The sequence below is a fragment of the Triturus cristatus genome, chromosome 8 (assembly GCF_964204655.1).
Source record: "Triturus cristatus chromosome 8, aTriCri1.1, whole genome shotgun sequence".
NCBI classification, from domain to species: Eukaryota; Metazoa; Chordata; class Amphibia; order Caudata; family Salamandridae; genus Triturus; species Triturus cristatus.
The window spans coordinates 79774426-79799494 of NC_140591.1; the positions used below are offsets into that span (position 1 = coordinate 79774426).

The window sequence follows — 25069 nt, forward strand, 5'->3', positions numbered from 1 at the left end:
TTTCTTAAAAAGCTTGTAGTCCACGTTTAGTAAACTAATTGGACAATAGGAGTTTGGATCCTTGGGATCCTTAGCCTTCTTCAAGATAGATTTAAGGAATCAGTTGTGATCACTGTCAGAGACAGGCAATGCATCTATGATCTAATTATACAAAGTTACTAACAAGGGAGAAAGTTTATCTATAAATAACTTATAGACTTCGATCAGTATCCCATAATTGCCACTTGCCTCGCACTAGCCATTGCTTTTTTTTAGTTTCCCTTGGTTCTGTAGATGAAATAGGTTAATCCAGAACCTTACACTCGTACTCAGTAATCGTGGGTAGCTGTGCTGAACTAAAATAATCCTCGAGGGCCTGGGTGCTAACTAACTGGGTCTCCGTGTAGATTTTCTTGAAATAGGACACAAAGATTTCCGCAATTCTGTCTTTATCGCTAACCAGATTAGCGGTACGGCTGTCCCTTATTTGTGGAATTAGTTGCCTACTCTGTGGCGTTTTTGTTGACCAAGCTAAGAATGTGCCTATGTGGTGGCTTTTTTCATATACCTTCTGTTGGAATGCTTTACTCCCCGAAATCTCTTCAAGAATAAAAAAAAAAAAATTAATTGCTCTTTCGCCTTTGTTAAATCCTGCTAAAGAACTTCTTCCTCACAGTCTCTTGGGGGCCTGGACATAAGTTTTACCCTAGCTTGATCCACAGCATTCTGAAGTCCTTGGATCTTGTGTTGTCTAGTTGTATAGAGATTTGCCCTGTATGCAATCACCCTACCCCGAAAACCGGCCTTAAAAGCTTCCCAGACCATAAAACCTAATTCTGTATTAATATTTTCCTTCTAAAACCATTGTATAAATTCACGAGTTTCGATGATCCTTCTTTGATCCGGGAGCGATGCTTTATCGAAATACCACCTGCTGTTATTTTTTTGGGGGGTGGGTAGATATATTACCAATGAGACTAATGAGTGGTCTGAAAATGAATTAGAGAAAATAGTGGACTCGCCTCTTTGCAGTATAAATCAAAACAAGAGGCTGTTTTATATCTAGCTGAGAAGTATGTAAACTGAGCAAGGCCTAGGTGGTTGAGCTGCCATGGATCAACTAAGGCGAAATCTTCTTTCATAATTCTTAACTGTCTAGCTGTCTTTGGTTTTAGTTGCGGTTTACCCTTATCCAGACCTAGATCTTGAATGAAATTAAAGTTGCCTTCCATTACTATAATACACTGGGCATTTATCAACAAATCATAGATCTGTTTCAGAGGCCCAGTATCTTCAAAAATGTGTTCAAAGTAATTCAGCAACACAAGGTCTACACCATTAACTGAAACCTCAATCCAGATCCTTATTGCTCCTTCATCTTGAATCCCCTTTCCTAGCTCCCAGTCTAGTGCAGGAGAGAGTAAGATAGCCACCCCCCTACCCCGGTACCTCAGAATGTGCCGAGGCAAAGTATGAATGAGCATACTTCTTGGGGAGTGTGAAATTGGGGGAGTTAGACTTCAGTTAGGTCTCTTGAAGAAAGATCACCTGCGGGAAAATGAGGCCTGCCAGTTTAACATTGCTCCTTTTTTCTGTATATTCGAAAAACCATTTACATCACATGAAATTACCTTTAATGGTTGTGACATCCTTCAGAATAGAACAAGCGACTTTACCTCAACCCACAAACACACATTATGCTCTCTCCTTCACCATACTTCATTTTGCAACATCAATATTGTTGGAGTTCCCTTACATCCCTTAGTAGCATAATATCCTCCCCCCGCATGTCCCTTTCTCACCGAACTGGATTACATTCCTGTCTTGATTCTTGTCCTTTGCTTGTCTGCTACTGCTCCGCCCATTTGTTTGCTGCTTGAACTACCAACCCCACCACCCTTGCCCTCCCCAAACTACCTGAGGAAGGAGGTAGTCCTTGCCTCGCCTCCCCAGTCCCCCCATCACTCAAGGGTGCCTTGACCTGGCGCCAGGTTGTGTGTCTATCCTCCCTCCTCACCTCAGCGGCATATAGCATATAAATATATATTTATTTTTTTTGCCCCCGGAGTATCTACTGCAGACTATACCCTGCTTAAAGTGCTATCATTCTCATAATGAAAGTGCTGGTGCTTTAAATATGCATCCAAACTTGAGCTGGTTCTGTTTGCCCTGGCCTGCAATCCTTTAATCTAGGAATGTACAGAACGACCCATTTCTTGCTAGGGAAGAAAAATGTGGAAATCAGCTTTGCGATGCTCAGTAGTTATTTAGGAAGCAATTGCTACAAGCCTATCCCAAATCAGCATACACATTACCATTCCTCCCTCAAAAGGAGAGTAAAACTAAAGTGCCATAGTGAAAGTGAACATTGTGCGACATTTGTGCATGTGCTTCAGCCAAGTTCTTTTCCAGGCCTGTCAGCATCAAAAAACCCCAAAGTAATTTCCCTTAAAGTGAAGGAGTCACTCCCCTGCATCCGTAGGCACTGCAATTAAGCTGACCTGTCTGCTGCTGATGAGGTCCCACGGGCCCCGAAAGGCTCAGCAACACAGGTTCTGCAACTCCCTCGAGGCCTGAACTGTCTTCTCAGCAAGTTTGAGGCAGTATTTCTCATCAGAACCAACTTGGCACAGCTCGTGAATGGCTCCTGGTCTTCCACAGCGTCGCCTGGTCCTCACAGCTGCAGCGACAAGGTAACTGTCAACTCTCCTGCATCTTCCGTCATTGGTCTTCTGTGCCACCTGGTCACTCCCGGGTGGCATAGACTCTTTCCCCTCTGCTTGCAGCTACATCTCTTCAAGAATCTGTCCTTGGATTCCACCGGCCTCTTTTACCTTCATCAGCGGCATCTTCACTGAAGTTCTCCATTGTGTTTGTGGTTTCCTACGTCACCTATGCACCCAGCTTCCCTGGTGTAGGTATCCTGGTTCCTGCAGTATCCACGGGTGAGGGGGACTCTCCAACCTTCTATCTTCCATGGGGTTTCTTCAGGGTCTACTGGGAAGAATGTTTCTTCAAAAACTGCAACTGCGACTCTCTCACTGACTTGTACTGAGTATGCAGCTCTGTTTCCACTCTGCATGCAGCCTCCTTGGGGGTCCTGGTTACTTACCTTGGGTGGTTTCTTGGGTCCCCGGCTCTTCTTAGTCTCCAGGGTCAAGTCTTGACTTTGGTCGCAGTTCGCATTCCAGTTTTTTAGTATATGGTTTGGTCTCCCCCCTGGAGACCACTGTGTATTTGTGCTTACTTACCTGTTTCCTTTTAAAATATTGTGTGTAATGTGTTCATATCTCCGGGTAGGATATATACCAATGTGTTAGTGAGTGTGTATAATAAATATAACAATTTTTTATAACTACACTGTGTGGTTCTTTTTTGTTTAATCTACACTATATGATTAGTTCTGGTAAAACAAGCTGCTTAATACTCATTCTGGACTAGGCCTGAAGGCGGCTCTCCTCAACTACCACTTAGAGAGCTTTCTATGGTTGTCTAAGACCAATAAAATCACCATAAAGGTTGTCTGGATTGGTGCAGGGTGCTTCACTTAAAAAGGTGTGCAACATATGCTCAGCCAACCTCCTACACTTGTCCTGCCTGCCCATCGTTACTACCTGTGGTTTACGGTGGGCCACAAGCACTTCCAGTTTTCTTTGCTCCCTTTCGTCCTCACCAGTGCCCCTCGAGTATTCATGAAGGTGCTGGCGGTGGTCGCAGCCCATCTGCGGAGATCAGGGGTTCCAGTTTTCCCCTATCTTGAGGACTGGTTGTTTAAGGCAGGCTTGCTCAAGCAGTTGTCTCCCACCTCCAGACTACAACGAACCTCCTGCATTTGGTGGGGTTCACAATCGACATGCTGAAGTCACGTTTGACTCCCTCTCAGACACTTCCTTTCATTGGAGCAATTCTGGACACAGTTTCAGGCTTATCCTCCCGAGCAGCAAGCCCAGGTTATTCAGGCTATGATACCGATGTTTCAGCCTCTATCCTGGATTTCGGTAAGACTGACTCTGAGGCTGTTGGGCGTCATGGCCTCCTGCATCCTGCTAGTGCACCGTGCCAGATGGCACATGCAGGATCTGCAGTGGGACTGAAAGATCCACTGGGCACGCCATCAGGGAAATCGCACTGATCTAGTTCAAATATCCGAGAAAACTGTGAACGAACTGCAGTGGTGACTAACAAACTGCGATTGGGTCAGAGGCAGACCCCTCTCTCTTCCCCACCCAGATCTAACAGTAGTGACGGATGTGTCACTACTGTGGCACATGGGAGCCCATCTGGGAGAGGTGGATATCAGAGGACTCTGGTCCCTGGCATAAGCCATGCTCCATATCAACCTGTCGAAGCTACATGCAATCCAGTTGACACTGAAAGCCTTTTTACCTTCTTTCTAAGGAAGGCTAGGTCAGGTGTTCACAGACAACACTACCGCCATGTAGTATTGCAACAAATAGGGCGGAGTGGGGTTGTGGACCCTTTTGTCAGGAGGCTTGGCGTCTCTGGACTTGGCTGGAACAACAGGGCATTTTCCTGGTGGTTCAACATCTAGCCAGTTCTCTAAACGCTAGAGCGGACAAACTCAGCCGTCGGTGCCTTGCAGATCACGAGTGGCGTCTTCATCCAGAGGTGGTGCAAGGTCTCTTTCAACAGTGGAGAGAGCCTTGGTTAGATCTATTAGCTTCTGAAAAGAATGCGCATTGTCAGCAGTTTTGTGTGCTGGAGTTTCCAAGGCAACTCTCGCTAGGCCATGCTTTTAATCGTGAGTGGAGCACATGCCTCCTTTATGCCTTTCAGCCCATCCCACTCCTGCCCAGAGTGCTCAAGAAGTTCAGGTGCAACCGGGTCCAAGTCATCCTCATGGCTCCAACCTTGGCAGAGAGAGTCTGGTATCCCAAGCTTCTCCAAATGAGCATCGAACCTCCGGTCAGGCTGCTTCTTCGGGAGGATCTTCTGTGTCCGCAGCGGGGGATGGTCCTCCACCCGAACCTGTCCAATGTCTGCCTCTTGGCGTTGAGATTGAGCCGCGACAGTTACCGCTTTTGACCTTCCTGCCAAAGTCTGTGAGGTTATTCTGGGAGCCAGGCATCCCTCCACAAAGTCTGTATACACCTGCCGCTAGCAAGATTTTGTAAATACTGTACAGGATGCTCTGTTGACCCTTTCTCTGCTTCCCGGTCAAAAGCTCTTTTATTCTCTCCTTGGCCCAGCAGAACCCTGCTTTGGTCTTGGCACTCTGAAGGGCTACCTTTTGGCCCTGTCTGCTTTTCTTCGGCTGCCGATCAGCCATCTCTTTTCAAATCACCTCTTGTATAGAGTTTTTTTTTTTAAAGGGGCTTACCCGTATGATTCCCCCTTTTATTATGCCCCAATGGAACCTTAATTTGGTCCTTACCTTTTTTTTTTAATGAGTGCACCATTTGAACATCTGCACAATTGTCCCCTTTGGCTGCTCACTAGCAAAACAGCCTTTTTAGTGGCAATACCTTCCGTCAGGAGGGTGAGCAACTACAGGCACTGTCATCTCAGCCTCCTTACCTGACCATCTTTCTGTACAAAGTAGTACTCGGCACTAGGGCATCTTTTCTTCCTAAGGTAGTAACACCCTCCCCATCTGGCTCAATCTGTTACTCTGCCCATTTTCTATGCACCTCCACATCCTTCCAAAGAAGAGTGACTCCACCATCTGGACCCAAAAAGTGTGTTCTTGTTCATCTTGATCGTACTAAAGAGTTGTGGATGGAGGTCCAACTCTTCGTAGGGTACATTGGAGCAGAGAAGGGGCGAGCAGCCAGAAGATGACAATTTCACGCTGGGTCATCCTCTGCATAAAAATATGCTATGCCTTGCTGAAACAACCTGCTGAAGGCCTTAGGGCCCATTCTACCAGGGCTAAAGTAGCCACTACGGCTCTCCAGAGTGGTGTCCTGACATCTGCCAAACGTCCACATGGGCATCACTGTACACGTTTGCCAGACACAACTGCCTGGATTCTCAGGTCTGCACAGAGGGCCTCTTTGGCTGCTCTATCTTGCAGGTCTTCTTGGTCTAAAACCTTTCCGCAGTCCCTCCTCTGGGCTACCCTGCTAAGTGGTGGCTAGGGAGCTTATAATGTAGATGTTTGAGGGAGCTTATAATGTAGATGTTTGAAATACATACTGGACAAACTAAGCCTGACGGGCTCATGTATCTACAGAATAGTGCTTGAGGAACGTATGGTGTTGACCGGGTAGCAGCCTTACAGATGTCTGCTAAAGAAAGTTTTTCAAGACAGCCATAGCGGCTCCTTTCTTACATTTTGAATGTGGTACAAGCTTAACAACTTTATTTGCATTTCACAATCCAGCTACCAATACCTGCCTAAGAATTTGGTTTCCCGGGGGAGGGCTTTGCAAAATCTACAAACCGTTGTTTTACCTTCTGGATGTGGCTTTTATTGATATAATGCACCAGTGCCCTTTCAACGTGTAAAATATACACCGGACTTTACACTGCAGAGTGTGGATTAGGGTAGAAGATGGGCCATTCAATAGTTTCGTGGACATGAAATGGAGAAACCAACTTTGGTAGGAATTTCAAATTTGTTATTGGGACTACCCTGTCTCTGCCGCTGACCGCGGCCCCCGCAGGGGGCCAATCGGCGGTCGGCGCCTTAGTGTCTCCGGGGCACCGGTCACCCCTCCACACCCACTGGGGGGGGGGGGGGGGCGGGGACGCAGACCGGAGCCCCCCTCCTAGGGCTGGCCGGAAGTGACGCGCCATGCGTGTAGCCTGTTTCTTATATCTCGCCTATTGCAGAACTAGAAAGTGTTTTAAAAGTTAACACCCGGCTATGCCAGTTCCACGCATGCTTGCGTCTTGTGCGCATGCGCCCTCGTCAGTTCTCTTTTTCTGCTGAACAATGGCGGTCACGGTCAGTACCTGCTTCTCTAGCTCTCAGCTGACTCCCATGCATGGCTTGCATCCAGCTCTTCCTTTCTCCCCGTTGTTTCTTTTTGCTATTTATCTCTGTGACTTATTTTCTGCCTTCGGCTCAGGTAGCTTATGCGGCAGCTCTGGGAGTTTAAGCCATGCACATAAAGCCAGCAACTGATGCAATTCAAGAGTCCCCTATTTGGGGGTACGTCATGTGGTACCGGCCTGTGCTCCGCTCTACCCCTGAGGTACTTCCGGAGCTGCAAAGTAAGATTGTCCGACTTTCCCCTTCTTCGACTTTTTTGTTCTGAGAATCTATTGAGGGGCTGCAGTTTAACTCCCTCTAATGCAATTTTGACGAAGTGCGTCACTGCTTTAAATAAAATAAAAGTTATATTTATAAAGCGCTCGAATGTCCAGAGGCGTCTTGGCGCTGGCTTTAATTAGTCAAGCGGAGAGATCGGCTCAATGAGTGAGGCGACTGTCTGTCAAGGCCAACTATTGGTTAAACAGACACGTTTTTTTACAGCTTTACCAAATTGAAGAAAGTTTGTCATTTCCTTTATTTTGAAGCGTCCTCCTGTGGAGACACTTACCATCCGGCTAGGAAATCTTTTCCCGTTCCCTGCTTTACTGATCGACCTTGTCTGATGCTCTTTTCTTGTCTTGCAAAATATCCTTGGGCGATTTGACCATCTGTGCAGCTTCCCCACTGATGAGCATCACGCAGGGACTGGCACCTTAGGACAGCTATCATGAGGTTTTCGGCATCCATGGATCAAGGCACCCTGGTCGCTAGGCTACAACATTCAGTACCATTGTCTACAAATCTCCTTAAATATCTGGTATTCAGATAGCTTGTCTCTTCCTTCCTGTAAAGTCAGAGCCACTCGGTCCAGATCAGACGCTTCCTTTCTACAACCATCTCCTGCCCTCTCCCATAGCCTGTCTAATACACACGGTCCCCGCAGTCCAGAACATCACATCTTCCGGCAATAGATTCCACTGTACATTGAAAACACCCACTGTGTCTGAAGATACAAAAATGCTCAGATTATTAAAAGAAAACTGGTTTGGAGGATGCAAGACAGGACGCCCCGACAACATGCCCTGTCTCCATGGTTCCAAATTTGTCCCAGCATCCCACTTAGATGGCTGACTTCCTGGGACACGTCACCTCTGCTCTTTGATAAAGTGGTGGACTTGTTAGTCACATTTGACCCCAACCTCTCGCTCATGCTAACAATACAGCCAAAAGAGTCTTTCACCACAACCAGAAAGACTGTTCCAAACCTGGAGCTATCAGGGTTATAGAGTCGCATGTTTCTCACCTCCACGACTGGGAATTCAGAAACTAAGCCTTTAAGTCTTCGTGATACACAACGCAGATGACCAATGCCAGACCACACAAGCGAGAGTCTGGTAGCAAGAGTGAAAAGGTGGGTTAATCACACTGATGCGCAGTGATACTTCTAGCTGAGGGCAACTCAGTTGAAACTAAGAAAAATTTGTGGACCCATGGCCTACACCTTCCGACTAACAAAGAAATAAGCTTATCGTAGCACACCGTAAAGCCTTGTGATGTCCGCTGTGAGTAAATGAGAAGATGAAGGTGCATGGAACTGTGGAACATGAAGTACTCTCAAACTAAACCTACACCAAATAAAACAAGAGTGTCAACAAGAATCTATGGGATGGTACATAAAACATTTCAACAGACTGTAGAGTGTGCCCTACGTCAACAAGCGAACCTGCAATCAGACCCTCGCTTGCAGACACTGCAGGAACCACACCTCACACAGGTGGGGTCATAGCTTACTTACTGAAAAGGGTTCCAGCCAATCCTCTTCAGTCTGTTGTCATTGACATTTTTGCTACTGCAAATAGCATGGAGCAATGGGTCAGCCCACTTCAACGATTGGTTAACTTCACTTGAAGCGACAGAATTTGATTTTTCACAAAGAGTACATTCACACACAAGGAAGTTCGCTGCAGTGTCGGGAAATACTGTGGAAAAGTTTGCTTTTTCAGATAGAAAAAATATTTGTGCTTTTAGTCAATGTTTCGTTTATATTGGCGAGGGCACTGCAGCTCCTTCAAGAATAAAGTTTAACATAAACCTTGGCAAAACAAGTATTGACAAAGCCAAACCTTTGGCAGCCATGACCAGACCTATTGGCTTTTCCAAGTGTGGGCATTGTTGTAGCCACCCGGCCTAGCCCTTGGGTAAATACCTTTTCTGTGTTACCATGCTGTGTCAGGCAGCAAGCTACACCATTTGACAGCTTTAATAAAACTTCAGTAAACTTTGATGACATTTTGGGAGTTTTAACCCAGAGATAGTCTCCGACTCGGCAGTGGATTTAGACTTAAATTGTATCTGCCCACTACGCTGGCTTCTCTGGGGAGTGTCTAACACCTGAACAATAACACTCAACACATCCGGTTGATGCAGTTAGGAAATGTGTCATGTTGGCTGTCAAGGGGGCTGAGGGATCACCCCCTCCCCTGCTTCTCCACTGGATCTTTCCCATTCATGTTTATCTCCGCAGTCTGCTAGGACTTCCTGCGGAGTCTGTGAGTTGTTTGGGCACTGCTATTCTCTTGAACATTGAGATGTTTTGGGTGACCATTTCATGTCCTCTCCGGGCTGTCACTAGTGTTCCTCGTTCCATGACTACTTGCCATAGGGGGCACTCCAACAACATTCAGAACGTCCTCCCTAGATAATTTGTGCTCCGGTATCCAATCACCCATTTGCAACTGATTTGTTACTCCTTTGTGCCTTGACCTGGCATAGTCATGTGTCTTTGATCTTTTGTCCTTGGTCTGCTGCACATCAAGTTCATTAGGGATGAAATGTGTGCTCCTATGCATGATGTGTTGTTGGACTTGGCCTTTTTGGCTAAAGTTCACTTAAACTTTTTGCTTTTCCCCTAGACTGTTTTCCTGACAGAGTTGCGAAGTTAGATGCTGTAGGTACTTGCCACTGCTAATCTGTGTGCCCGTACAGATGTTCCCTGCATAAATTGTAGTGGTGATTGGTTGTCTCTGATTGGTGTGTTTGCCTTACTAGCAAGATCCCTAAGTGATGTGCACTGTGTGTGCCAGGGCTCGCACTAAAGAAATGCACAGAGGGAACATAGGTCTTCAGTGTAGGGCCTGTGTGCATTATGCTAAATTAGCATGTTGTCCCGACAAGTGCTACCACTTGCCAGGCCTTACTTTCCCTTTTGCATACACATGGGGCACCCCTGTAGGATGTCCTGGGTAACCCCTAGGCAGGTTGCAGTGTATGTGAAAGGCAGGAGTGTGGGTGCTAGGCCCTGACAGTGGAAAATACTCCATTTCATTTGCCCTGGTAAAAGGCCATCCTGCCCATAGGACAGAATGGGGAGGCTGGGTGTAGTATTGTTAGCCTAGTTTCCAAAGAATTGGAACAGGAACAGTAAAGTTTGGTATGTCTGAGCTCACAGCATCATAACGCATCTTTTTGGGTAGATGGTTTTGTCGCTGTGTGTCCAGAAGCCGCTGTTTGAGAAAATGGCAGAGTTTGTGCTTTAGACCTTTTTGTGTGTCTCAGCAGAATGTGTATTGCCTGCCTGGATCTGGGAGAGGCGAGAAAGGCTGAGGGAGGTCGTGCCCCAGGGGAGGGGTGGAGACGGCACCAGGCTGCCCTGCACCTGGAGCGGGGAGAAGGAGAGGCTTTGCAAGGTGAAGAGGCCTGGTTTAGAGCCATAAAACAATAGACCCATCTCCCTCTGAGTGCTTAAAGATCCAGGCCCCCAGGATCAAATGGAGGACGGTGACACTGGGTGGGGGGAGAGACGCAAGACTGATTTAGGGAGGGGTCAGGGACCCAGGAGCACAAGGAAACTTCAAAGACAATAAGGAGTATAACTAGAAGAACTATAACCCAAAGACTTTGGTTACGTTGATGATGTCGTCAAGAACGGTCTCAGTATCATTCGGAGAAGTGCTGGGAGCGCTTTGAAGACGCCGTGGACTGGTCGAGTCTCTGGCGACTTTGACCTGTCCACGATTGGGAAGAAAACCCTCTGCCTCAGGAAGAGTTGCTGAATAGGCTGCAGGAGACACTTGATCCTTGCTTCATGATCAGGGGCTTGTGGGCAGTTTGTAGCTCTTGACCGAGGAGAGACTGAAGGGGCGCTGCAGTGGGTCGTGCCCCCCCTTCTTCCTGAGCAGGACTTTGCTGTGTGCTGCGTCCTGTACCCCAAGGGCCCGAGGTGAGCTGGCTTCCTGTTCAGAAACACAGGAACATAAAAGTTTCCAGAAAGTCTCAAGTGGCGCGGTGGTGGGACCGTGTCGTGGTAGCCTGAGGCCTCCGAAGGAGTGCCTAAGGTGATTGTGGGCACACGGAGCAAACCAAGACTCTGACGCGCAGGGTGCGTGTCTTGGTGCGGCTACAGGTGTTGGAGAGCCTGTGGATTGTGGGCATCGTGGAAGAGAGCCGGTATTCAGGACGCGCAGGGGGTGCGTGTTGCAGTGCAGTCAAAGCGCTAGTGAAGAGCGCCGGGACATCGTGGGCACTAAGAAGGAGTGAGTCTCCGACACGCGGGTCGGCGTGTGGTGGTGCAGCCAGGGCGTTAGTGGAGAGTGCATGGTACCTTGTGTGCACCAGGAGGAGAGGTGAGACTCTGACGCGCAGTGTGCGTGTCGTGGTGCGACAAGGGCGTTAGTGGAGAGTGCCTGGGTCATCGTGTGTACCAAGAAACAAGGTGGGTCTCCAGCAGGCAGTGTGCGTGTGGGGGTGCAGTTGCGGCGCTAGAGGAGAGTGCCTGAAGATCATGTGCACCAGGAGACAGAGCGAGACTCGGACGTATAGGGTGCGTGTCAAGGTGCCAGCCGAGGCGTAGTGAGGTGCGCCTGGTCATCGGAGGCCGGAGGAGGAGTGAGTCTCGGACGCGCCAGGGGTGTGTGTCGAAGGTGCCACCGGAGGTGCTGGTGAGGAGTACTGGGAAGCGGTGAGCACCGGGGAGTGAAGAAGTCCTAACAGCAGTGGAGAGGAGGGCCAAGTGATCGGGCCCTCGAAGGAAACGTGGGGTGGCACCAGCGTTGTCTGGAAGGCTTCATGGAAGGAGTTTGTGCTGGACGTTGGCGACCTGGACCGGCGGCTCGGCAGGAGCTGAATTACCAGCCAGAGCGCACCTTGCCCGTGGTGACAACGCTCTGGAGTGAGGCCAAACCGCTGCTGCAGGAGAGGAGAGTGGGGTCGTGCCCCCCCAGGTAAAGTGGATCATCGCCTGGGGCTGGGTGCGGGATCGGAGGGACACTCTCTCGGCCTCTCGCTGCTGGCAACTGTGTGCGCCTGTTGCTTTGGCCCAGATCTCGGTCCGTGCTGGTCCCGGATGGGGCAGTATAGGGGCCAGTGTCCAGAGTTGAACTTGGATGTCATCGTTGATCCGTGTTGGCGGCAACCGGTCGCACAACTTCTGAAAACAGTCATATACCACTTTGCATATTTGCTGCTAACGAACTATCGAACTATTGGACAACGTCTGACACTAGTGGTGCTTAACGAACTCAGGGGATTGTGCACAACGCACTACGTTATGTTTCTCGTGCAGGATACAGGATCATAGCGTGGTGCACGGTATTGGTTATTTACTGCACTGTACTGAACTGCACTGTGACGCATTGCCTTATTCCTTCCTTGCACAGGGCATGCTGGTGGTGATTCGCATTGCATTGTCTTCCTATCGCACTGTACGTAATTGCAGCGTGACGCATTGCTGTATTTCTTTCTTGAACAGGGCATGCTGGTAGCGATCCGAGTTGCATTATCTTGTGTTGACTCAGTACATGATCGTGACGCTACGCATTGCATTGTTTCACTGTGGCATTGTACAGGAACCCATCGTTAAGTAGGGCAGTATTCCTTTTATTTTGCAACGTGTGTGATTCTAGTGATACGACGTACCTAACCTGTTGAACGTTTACAAGTCAGCGTAACTGTTGGTTAGAAGCGGTGGTTGGGGATTAGGACCGCCCAACCCACCGGAAACAATATTACCCATTGTGTATATGTTGGACTTGTATCGTGTGGTCATCTCGTATATCTTTCTATATAAAGTATACTCGTTTTATACAAACTTGTGTGGAGTCCATTTGTGGTGACATAATTGGGATTGCTGTGGGCGTGGTTGCACATACTGAACACTCGTGCCTTGGAGATAAGCCTGGCTGCTCGTGTCAAGCTACTAAGGGGGTGAGCAGGGCTGTCTTGGACGGTGTCCTTTCTTGGCCCAACGTGGAAGCGGGGGGGGGGTCCGGGTCGCGAACTTGACAACAACGGTCGATCTCCGGCTCCTAACGTGTCAAAGGAGCCTCCCAACCACGAGGCTTGCCATAACAGTGTGTGGTGCTGTGCTGTGTCATCTGGTAGACCTTGAAGAAAAGGTGTACAGCCCACTGCACATTGTCTTGTTTAAGCGCTATCCTCATAGTTTAAAGAATGAGTAAATCACTAGATGTGTAAAGCGCCCAGCCTACTCGACTGTCTCGCCACTACAGCAGGTACAGGTCAAATATGGCATTTTATACAGGGGTGGCTCCTCCGGCAAGGCGGAGGAGCGTTGCCCCACTGCTCATTGAGCAGGAAAATGATAATGTACTTATTATTTTATTTTTCGCAGGTTCGAGGCTTAATTAGGGCGAGCGGGGCTGGAGGCACAGGGGGAGGAAGGTTTGTGCACACTAAGTGCACATGACTGCTTGGCAGGCAGTCCGAGACCGGTCAAACTGTCATCCCCACCAGGCTGCACTACACAACCTGGTGGGGATCATGCCCATGCCCCCAGCCCCCATCGGAGCGCCGATCCACAGCGATCAGACCAATCGCAACGCTGCATTGCAGCGTTCTGATTGGCTATGGGGAGCCTGGGTGCTTCCTGGTTCCTGAACTCCGGAGAAGCGAGTCTCCTCGCCGGCCGGAGGAAAGAGGTAAGTGGTATTATTTTCTTTGTCTCCCCCGCTTCCCCTTCTACCACTGCCTCCACCCTCAATCCCTGCCAGCCACTACTCATTTTATAGGCTCAATAGATGGGTTTTTCAACAACTTCAGGAAGGAAGGCTCATCGGGCATATTTTTGAGTTGAAGTGGAAGCTAATTCCAGATTGCTGGAATTGGCCCTTTTTGTCAGGTTCACCCCTAAACTTTTTGCCTTAGCTCGGACATGGTGTTGGTGGTTTTAGGCTTCTGGGCACTTTAGCACTTTGGCCCAGTGTAAAGTGCGTGCGCTCTCTGTGTGCATTTGGTAAGGTTGGCCTGCCCTCCCACAGAAATGCATTGGGGAGTCCCTGATCAGTGTGTGTCAGTAGTAATTCCTGAATGGGAGGAGCAGCGGGGTCGAATTTGGTATATAGGAAATTGTGAGAATACATGCTGCGCAATGGTGTGCGCAGATTTATTATGACTGTTGGAGAAATGCCACTTTTAGAAGTTGGCATTTCTGTGTGCTATGTGTCTGCCTGCCTGATGTGAATTGCATGACTGGTTTTTGAGTGACATGGGCTGAGAGGGGTGTGTGGCTCCCGGAGGGGCAGGGTGAGTCAGCACTAGGCTCAATGGGACATCTGTGCTAGGAGTAGTGGGAGGAGTAATCCCCTAACCCTGAATAGGCCTGTGCCCAGCCTTTACAATGCTGGCTCTGCCCCCTGTGGTGCGTCTGATCACCTAGCCCCCACCTTACAAAGGGGAAGAGGAGCTTGCAAAACAAAGTGCTCCAAATCCCCCCTGAACCAGTTGCATCTGGTTCCCCCAAGCCCTGCACTACAGACAAAGGGAATGTTGGTATAAATATAGGGGCTGTGACCCCATGAAAATGTTCAGTTCCTGTGCTGGGGTGCTGTTTCTGACGGAGGGGGCTTGCTGCTGGGGCCCAGGAAGAACTGCCATGGGGGCTGCCTCCCTGCTGGAGGGCCCTGTGTGCTGGCCTCCCTGGGCCCAGCTATGCCTCTTCTGCCCAGAGGAGGAGCGGGGGCTCCGCAGCACGGAGCTGCAGCCCTTTTAGAGGGAATCCCCAGTGTAGGGATTCCCCAGCCTTTTGCACAAACCGAGCGGGAGCCGACCCCTCTTTTTGAATACTTAAATAGCGGGTGCCCAACCCGCATTCTTATTGCCATGGAAATCACCTCCGCGGCCCGAGCGAAGAGAGGTGCCGCCGGGCCGCTGCCCAATGTGAACTGGATGCCAGGCGCCCGATGCCTGACTGTGGGCGGGACCTCACGGGCGTCATTTCCGCCTTCCCCCGTCCGGGAGAAGGCGACCCGGGAAGTCTGCTGGCCAGCGGGGCTCCCATGAACTGAGGGAAGCCCCGCATATGCCGCCGTGAGAGGAGGAGAGTGCCCCCGAGGAGTGGGGCTCTCCTGATGCAGCCACAAGAAGAAGAGAAGAGGAGCCCGATCCAAGCCCCGGTGAGTGAGGCCCAGTGTCTGATCCCTTTCCCTGAGCGGACCCGCCGTTGCGGGCCACTCCAACGCTTGGGGGCATTTTCGGTTAGTGAGTCCCGGAGAGGGGTTCCATCAGGAGGCACACAGGTAGTGCCCCTTTTCCTGAGCGGGCCCGCCGTCATGGGTCGCTCCAATGTTAGTGGGCAGTCTTTCCCCTGATTACATAGAGACCAGTGGGGTCCTCCCTAATCGGAGCACATTGTCGGTGCTCGTGCTCCTGCCTGACAGTGGGCAGCTGCAACGTTTTGGGCATTTGTTCAGAAGGCACAGTCGGTGCCAGTGCCCCACATTTGAGTTTCACAGCTGCGCAGCACTTCGTGCCAGCTGCCACGTTTAGGCCACAGTTCTTTGGGGGCATTTTTGAGTAAGATAGGAGTGAGATGCACTCCTCTGCCCCAGCGCAATTGCGCGCTTTTGGATAGTGCTGCATTGGCAGCTGCCCTGACTTTGTTGGACATAGGGCATTTGAGCCCTCTGAGAAGGCCAGTTGGCCCGGGGGGACGGTTAGGTTTATAGGGCGCCAGGCCCTAAGGTGATTTATATGGTGCTTGGAAATGTGATTCAGGTATTGTGATTTATGCACCCTGTTGTATGCCTCTAATGTGGTTTATGTATGAGGTTATTTGCATATTGTGGTTTATGCTTGTGAGATTATTCTCCACTGTGGTTTATGCTAGTAAGATTATTCTTTACTGTGAGTTATGCCCCTAATGTGAGTTATGCTTAGGAGGTTATGGTCTAATATGTTTAGGCTTATGAGGTTGGCGCAGAATATATTTCACGCCTAATGTGATACTGTGTATAATATGGTTTGTGTTACAGGATGATGCGGAGTACAGTGTCTGCCAGTAATTACTGGTTGTGTTCTACGTTTATTATATGTTCTACATTTACTAAGTTCACTTTGTGATGGTTTTGACAGTGGCCCAATTGGCCCTGTCATGTGTATATAATCCCCTGTAAATATTGCCTAGTGCCAGTTGGCACAGTGTATATTGTGCGATTACTATTCTAATGTGTTTTATGATAATACAAAGGCTATTTTTGATGTAACCTTATGTGGAGTTCCTTTTGTGGTGTGCCTAGTATGTTGTTGCTGTGTGTGTGTTGTGCAAACGCTTTACACATTACCTCCGGGATATACCTGACTGCCCGTGCCAAGCTACCAAGGGGGTGAGCAGGGGTTATCTTTGGCGTGTAACTCCCTCGCCCTGACTAGAGTGGTGGTCCCTGCCTGGCTTTGGCGCAAGCCTTCGCCAACCAGAGATCCCATTTCTAACACAGATCCAAGCAGCTTTTTTCATTTTCAAGCGTTGAACCACTAACAGCCGAGGATCTCCCGAGGCTAAAACTCTAGTGGGGCAATAAGCTGAGATCCTGCCATTAGAAAACTGTGCCCTGGTCCTTGTCTACTGCGACCACTAACTATCATTGGTGATTTGTGCTTTTTGGTGCTACTTCTACCTAAAACTTTGCAAATTCATATCTCTGATTCCCCTTATTGGAATTCTACCAATTTGTGTAATTTTGCTTATTACAATGTAATTTATTTTCCAAATTTGGTTTGGGATTTTGACTGCTTGGTGTTTTTACTTTATTTCTGATTTGGTACTCAAATACTTTAGTGTAGACTTTGCCCTACGTATATGCCATAGCTAGCACAATGTTGAACACAGGTTAACTTAGTGACCTGCAGGGTTTACCCTGACAAGGGTTGTGATTATCCCGCAAGTGGGTAGTCGTCCACCCCAAATTTTAAACCAATTTGTTATAGTTGTGCTGATGACCAACACTTCTTATTAGCTACTCTGATTTCTTTTGTTAGGTTGTCTTCCATGCATGTGTGGACCAGTTTTCAGAGTCTGGCATAAAACCTATTGATAGTTTCATGTTCTTGCTGTTTTACTTGAATTATTTGGAAGCAGGAGTTGATCATGATCTACCAGTAGCTCACTGCCTGTCATTTGAGTTTGTTAGTAAAAAACGGCTATATTTCCTCCCTCGAGGGTAACCCAACTGCAAGGGGTTAACTAAGGTGAAATCACTGCTCAGTTTTTGCTAAAAAGCGTGATGCCCTGCTTATTTTGCTGTTTATTATTGCAGGAGAAATCTACCCTAATATCCAGTATAATATTGAAGTCTTCCCCCCCCCTCCCCCCCCCCCCATTATCAATAATCCATTTAATGGGAGAGTAGAATATTATAAATGAGGCTTCCAGTTTTCTGTTTTTACAGATCAATATGGAGAGAAAACCGTCTATTTCATGCTAGTATTTATTCTAAAAAGCAGAAAAATACAGAAAATTGTGTTTCTTGAGAGTAACTCTCCTTATCCTTCATGAATTCCAGACCAACTGCTAAGTAGAGAGACACCATTGATGAAAAACAGGATGAGATTCCTTTAAATACAGTCATATGTAAACATATATTTCTATATAATGCAAATATTTACTTGTCTGTGTAGTGTTTTGTTATATTTTGCTGCTTAATTTGCTAAAACCGGACACGCAATCAACGTACGAGTGCATGATTATCATTTAAATTTGGAAATATACCATTTTACGACTATTCTCAAAACAAAATACATTTTGGATATATACCGATAAAATGGGCCAAAAAAAAAATGGATAAATTCTGACCGCAATGTAAAATTTTTTGTTTTTAAAAATACCATAATACCGGGAGCCCTAATTATAAACTTAATTTGAGGGAGGAAGCATTGTCCTCAATTGGGCCGTAAAAACTTACAAGGTGGATAAGCTGTTTATAGACCAAAAGGCTAACTATAATCCACCTGCCTATAGGGTCTCTTAATACCTGTTGCACTCCACCTGGAAAATCGGGCGAGAATAAGATTGCCACCCTCCTAACTGCTGCAATAGCGGACGCATAAAATCCATGTGAAATAAAACTTGGAATTTTTGTTCGCTTGACGAAGCCTTTATGTGGGTTTCCTGGAGAAATATGACCCGAGCTTTGGATATCTTAAATCATGCCAAAATGGACCTAAACGTGGCCTGGTTGTTAATGTTATTGGCATTGCAGTATACTACCCTAAAGCACCTGCAATTCATGGTTAAGGAGCTAATACTGACTTGAGCGGCTGCTTCCTAACCCTCTTCATGTCTTCACCTACTAATTGCCCATACAGAGCATAAAGGCTTGGATAACTTTCCCCAAACCTCTTGCGACCCCGACTGCTAATATCTGCTTGGGCCATTCAGTAATAGCTCTACTTTGCAGCACAAAAAGCTTCCGGACTTCTCTACCTGGGTTTTACGGACCTGAAGTGACCCCATCACCCCCCCCCCCCACACCCACACACACTCCCGCAGCCCCTGTAGCCCAACCCGTCCTGGGCTCCCTTAGAAGCAACTGCCCACCCACCCATGAGTGCGCTCGCCCTCCCCTTCCATCTCCCCTTAAGTGATTGCCCTGATATAGCGCTCATGGGACTGTAAACATATGAGTAAGGATGTCCCAGTCTGCTACATAGCCTTCTGGGACTTGTCAAATAGGACAACTGTAGGGGGCTGGCTTAGTATATTGTGCACACTTATTTAAGTGAAGCACCTTGCACTAATCCAGACGAACCTTATGGTGATTTTAGTGGTCTTAGACAAACATAGAAAGCTCTCGAAGTGGTATAATCAAAACCATTGTCAGGGTAAACCCTGCAGCCTTCAGGCTTAGTCCAGAAGGAGTGTTACGCAGTTTGTCTTACAAGAACTTATCATATTGTGTAGGTTATACGAAAAAGAACCACCCAGTGTAGTTATAAAAATTGTAATATTTATAAAACACACTCATTAGCACATTGATATATCTCCTACTTGGAAATATCAACACAATACACACAATATTGAAAATGTTAAAAAGGTAAGAAAGCATAAAGTACACAGTGGTCTCCAGGGGGAGACTGAACCATATACTGATGAAGTGGAATGCCAATGACGACCGAAGTCTGGACTTGGACCAGAAGACTCAGAAGAGCTGTGGACCCAAGGAACCACCCGAGGTAAGTACCCAGGAACCCCACAGAGGATGTGTGCAGAGTGGAAACACAGCTGTGTGCTAAATGCAAGTTAATGGGAAAGTCGCAGTTGCAGTTTGCAAGAAGGACCCTTCCCAGTGGACCCTGAAGCAACCGCCTGGAAGATGGAAGGTTGAAGAGTCACCCCACCCGGGGATACCCCAGAAACTAGGAGAGCTACACCAGGGAAGCCGGGTGTATAGGTGTGAAGTGACGTCTGAAACCGCCGTAGACCACAATAGAGGACTTCAGAACAGATGCCGCTGGCAAAGAAGGTGAAAGAGTCCGGTGGAATCCTAGGATGGATTCTTGAAGAGGAGTATCTGCAAGTAGAGGGGGCAGAGTCTGTGCCACTCTGAAGTGACCAGGAGGCATGTAAGACCAATGACCACCGATGACGGAAGATGCAGGAGTGATGATGGTGACCTTGTTGCTGCAGCTGTGAGGACCAGGCAATGGTGTGTAAGACCAGGAGCCGTTCACAAGCTGTTCCATGTCGGAAGTCAACGTGGTAAACAAAAAAGGTGTAGCGTTGGGACCAGCAAGGCCGAAGGGACTCACCAAGTGCAGGAGAGTCAGAGCAAGCACCAGGCAACCAGGGGAGACCACTGAAGCCAAAGAAGGCCCTCAATAAGACCCATAGGCCGAAGGCACAGGAGTTGCAAGAGGACCTTAAGCAGCTCACCAAAGATGCAGGCCCTTGGTGCAGAGGATGTGGATGAGGACAAAGATATTTGCGGCAAGGGATGCAGTAGGCTGGAGCTCCTTGTAGCCTGAAGATCTTTGGAGTTCAGAGTCAACAGGTCTTGGCAACAGCAAGTCGATGCGGTGCACAGGGGTTTTGTTCCAGCGGCATCGACGTGGGATACAGGTCTCAAACTTGCTGAGAAAAAAGTGCAGGCCTCGAGGGAGTTGCAGAACCACCACCTGTGTTGATGAGCCTTTCGGAGTCCATAGGATGTCAGGGGCAGTAGACCGTTCAGCTTGGCTGCGGTGCCTGCAGATGTAGGGGAGTGACTTCTTCACTCCAAGGGAGATTACTTCGGGTGTCCTTGAAGCTCACAGGCCTGGAGAGGAACCTGGATGAAGCACAGGTAAAAACAATGCCAAAGACTGGCAAGACGACGAGACCAGTAGCAGCAATAGTCTTCCTTGGTGCAATCTCGGTTCCTAGGCAAAAGCCAACGAAGTCCAAAGTGCCCAGACGATCGAAGTTGAAGTGGTTTTGGGTTTGAATCTTGTCCCATGATGAATCTGAAGAGCCACCCGCAGGTAAGCCCTTACGTACCCTAGGGAAAGGGTTGGGATGATTCATGGGTACCTTCCAGAGGAGGGACTGGACAGAGGGTAGGATACTCCCATGTCGCTTCCTGAACTGGCTCAAATAGGAGTAGGCAAGGAGGGCACCAAATGTGCCCTTCAAAGCTGTATGGTGGCACTGGCAAGCGTCCCCCACCCCAGCCCAATACATCAAGTCCTGTCTAGGAGGTGGTCACATCTCCCTGTGGCAGGTAACCTATTGGTCATGCCTTCCCCTGCCCGAGCTCAGCTCAGCAGCAGGAGGGTAGAAACATGTCTGGTCGGCAGCAGCAGTAGCTTGGTGTTAGACCCTGAAAGGCTGGTACAGGGTAACAGGGGACACCCTAGGGGAGCCTCCAGTGCATGGGATCCTACATCCAACACTGGAATCAGTGTTGGGGTAGGATCCCAACATTTGTTATACCAAACATGACCAGTTTGGTGCAGCCCATATATAGTAGGACATCTCGTATTTGACTTGATGTCCACTACATGTATTAAATGGCTGACCGAACTTACAAAGCCTGGATAATCAACTTTGTGGTTTCTAGAAGGGCCCTGCTCATGCAGGAGCTCCCTCACTATTGTAACCAAGGACCCTGCCCTCAGGACTGAACAGCCTGCCAAAGGGGGACTTATAAGTTTTAAGTGCAGTGACCTCAGATATAAGGAAATTTATATCTGTTGTAAGTGGTGCTAGCACCAACGTACACAGTCTGCAATGGCAGGCCTGTAGTCACAGTTCGAGTGGCCTTCATGGGTGGGTAATACATGCTGCAGCCCATGGGAGACCCCTGGTGTACCTATGCACTGGGTACCTTAGTACCATATACTAGGAACTTACCTGGGTACACCAGTAGCCAATTTGGAAGGAACTTACCACTTTCGAATTTAGGAAGGAAGCACAGTGACTGGGGTCCTGACTAGCTGGATCCCAGTCAGAAAACAGAATTACACCAGCAAATAGTGGGGGTAACCATGAAAGCAGATCCTACTTTCCTACCACAGCATACTGTAAACTCAGACACAACAAAGCCATAATATATAGAGTGTGGCGCTATAGTAACTTTTGGAGCATGTTTCATAGAATACCTACTCCCGTCCCCCCCCCCCCCCCCCCCGGCTTTTGAATTGAGTGTAAAAAGTCCTTAAGCTGTTCCACGGAGTGACACATTAGTGAGTGTCTCTTACAGAAAACCTTCGAACTGCTGGACAATCCCTGCCGGGGCCCCTTGATTCTTGAAGCTGTCAATCAAGACTTTGAGCTCCTTACAGGGCTGTGCAGCGGATAATTACATTTCTGAAAGTAGTTTTCTTGAATATGGTACACTTTGTCTCTCATAGCACTGGACATAATTCACTCTTTCACGCGGAAGTTACCGGAATTCAACAAACTAGTTTGTGGGTATTTAGAGTTGGGGGGCTGAAATACAGGGATAGGGTGCACCAGGGAGATTGCAAAATGTATGTCCTTGGTTTTTTCTGGGCACACATGCTTGTTGATGAGATCTGTAATTAATTTGACGACTGTCTGGCCATTTTCAAGGCCCTCAGTAATTCCAACTAACCACAAGTTGGAGCGGCGAGATCTATTTTCTGCATCATCGAGTTTCAATTGTAACTCTGCCAATTCTGATTGAATTTTCAGGGTTGTGGAGTCTTGTTTGTGCTTAAAGTCCTCTAGGTCAGAGACTCTTTGCTCCACTTGAGTAACTTGCGAGGTAAGCAGCTGAATATTAGGATTGATCTGAAAGGTCAGGTCAGGGTGGAGTGATCTGTTGTCCTTCTTCTAGGGCCCTAGACTCCTGCATAGAGAGGGATGCTGTATGGATACGATGATTGGCACCCCTTGTAGTTGTGCCAGGCGCGTGCATTTTTGCTGAGGTATCCTTAGAAAGTTGCTTCATTTGACACCGGGGCGGGTAGAAATTACCTATAGCTTAAGAGACATACGTCGAAAGGCTCAATCATGTACTTTCAAACATGTTTAGAGGATATACTGGCAGTTCCCACATGGGGTCACAAGCCGCATCCGCTGCTACGCGAACCGCCTTTGCAACAAACCATGGGTTCCCTCCGCTGGAGCCCCAACCGTGGCAATTGCTAAGCTATAGGGATGAAGGTAGCACAATGCTGTGCATCAAAACACTCCTTCGATCATATTTTGCCATTCTCCTCTTCTATGGATGTAGTCCCTATACCTTGCTTACAAAACTCGCTTACTCCCTGTTCACCACTGGCCAACTGCAATTACTAACTGCCAGGTTCCCTTTCCTTTGCTAGAAATTGTCCTGCAATGTCTGCCAATCCAGGCAAACCTCTTTAAATAGCTACTGCAAACATGAAAAATGCATGAATGTTATGGTTCTAATAGCAGTTCTTAAAGCAGATGCTCCAATACCTCTATTTACGATTTGACCGGCCTCCCTCGTTTTGGGGCCGAGCATGCTGATGGCAGTAGCTGAAGCGAGAGTGGGAGCGTGGGTCAAGAGTGAAGTGTTCTTAATGTTTTTTTATTCCCCTACAGGTCTGACGAAGGCACGCTGTAGGAGCGCATGGCTCTGATTCTCTGAATCTCACCGGGAGCAGGATATGGGCATACAGGCTTAGCCCCTCCTGAGGGCAGCCCCGCTCAGAATCAGGTTGCCGAGGGTCAAAGAACGGGAATCCAGCTTGCAGTATACGGCTGATCCAAGATGCGAGACACAGCGTGTTGCACACCCACCATTTTGGAATGCCCACAATCACCTGGATGCACCCTTAACCATGGAGTATGACTGGTGCTCTACGTGTTCTCCCTCTAGAGAATGTATCTTCTTATGTTGCAGATAATTGAAGTTTGAAGAGTGATTTCATTGTGCTTTAGCATGTGAAAATAATTAATGTGCTTTATTGACAGGTACTGAACCTGATTGATCCCCTTCATGGGAACTGTGTGTAGGTGCAGTGAAATGTAGAACAGGAATGATTTAAACTATTGCAATGCAGTGGTAGTTCAGAGATTCCTTTCTTCCTTGTTCAAAGGAGCTTTGATCTACTCTTAAAGATATATATTTTTTCCTATTGCTTAGGAATGATGCTGTGCCCACTTGCTAGAAGAAGCTATGCTTTATTAATACTTGCTGCCTTTCAGTGGCTTTTCATGCCCACCTTTATCCTGACTCAACCTCCGTTTTCCCGAACTTCATCCCAGCTTTGCTTTGAAGGGTAATCCTTTCATGGGAAGTTGAGTCTGCTTTGTGTTATTTTGAGACAGCTTCATAACAGTTTGTCTTTGCATTAGTGATTTTGAATTGTTTCTAATTGTATCGACTAATGGATAAATGTACTGGATACAGATTTTCAAGTTATTTGATGATTTGACTTGTAACTTTGCTAATTCTATTATACAACTTATTGGATTACACATCTGATGCTTTCTGTCCTTTTTGTGCCTAATGTCCTTCACGTTAATAAAATACATTGATAGTCATGTCGGTCTCAGTCTGAACTAAAGATCCATCTGTGCAAGTGTTGCCGGAGTTTGTTTTTGCACCTAAATTTGCTAAGTGCAGTATCACCAATGATGCACATGCATGTTTCACAAAACACAGGCACATTTGCATTACAGCTAACAAACAAGCATGTTGTGACACATGGGTAACTTGCCTCATGATACATGAGTGCACAAGTATTGCGAGGCATGGCAGCCATTTTGGTATTTTAAAATTATTGTTCTAACAGATCAGGCAGCCATGTCAGAACAGTAAATTAAAGCTAAAAAATGAGTAAAAAATACAGAAGCGAGCAACTCAATGGCACTTTGCAGCTGCCAGGCTCTCATAAAAAACATCAATACAATAAAATAAAAAAATGTAAATATATAAAATAATGAGCAGTGTGATGAATAGGACTGAAAGAGGGATGGGACCCTCCGGAAGTGGTGGAGGAGTAGGGCAACAAAAAGAGAGCAGAGAATAAACAAGCAGGGAAGACAGAAAGGAAACCCATGCACTTTCATTATTTCTTAATGGTAGCAAATAAGAGTCCCCTGAAGTTAGCAGTGGAAGGATACAACTCCAATCAGAATGAGGTGAAAATAAAACGCACCTGGGCAGGACAAATAAAAGGAATAGGGAGGAACGCCATTCAATCAAGAGTAGGCAATGGAGATAGACAAAAAAGCTATCCTGTCATCATTAAGGGGCTGGCCCAAAGCTGTTTCTAAGTGCATACTAAATATTGGCAAGAATGGGCCTGCCTTGGCTGAGATCTAACAACTTTCTCCCAGGTATGGTTTGCACACCTTTTTGATTCCTGTGCGCCAAACAGTGCCTACAATGCAGTTGTTTTTAAATGCTCAAACTTTCTTTGCTCTAGTCTAAACAATAA

The 25069-nt window shown here is 47.7% G+C and overlaps 1 long non-coding RNA gene across 1 annotated transcript; it reads left to right on the top strand.

Moving 5' to 3' along the window:
* The first annotated feature begins 6713 nt into the window (after positions 1–6713).
* On the top strand, positions 6714–24170 carry LOC146801380 (uncharacterized). Its single transcript, XR_014968049.1, has 2 exons — positions 6714–6892; positions 23226–24170. It is a non-coding gene; the product is annotated as an uncharacterized LOC146801380 (long non-coding RNA).
* The last annotated feature ends 899 nt before the right edge of the window (positions 24171–25069 follow it).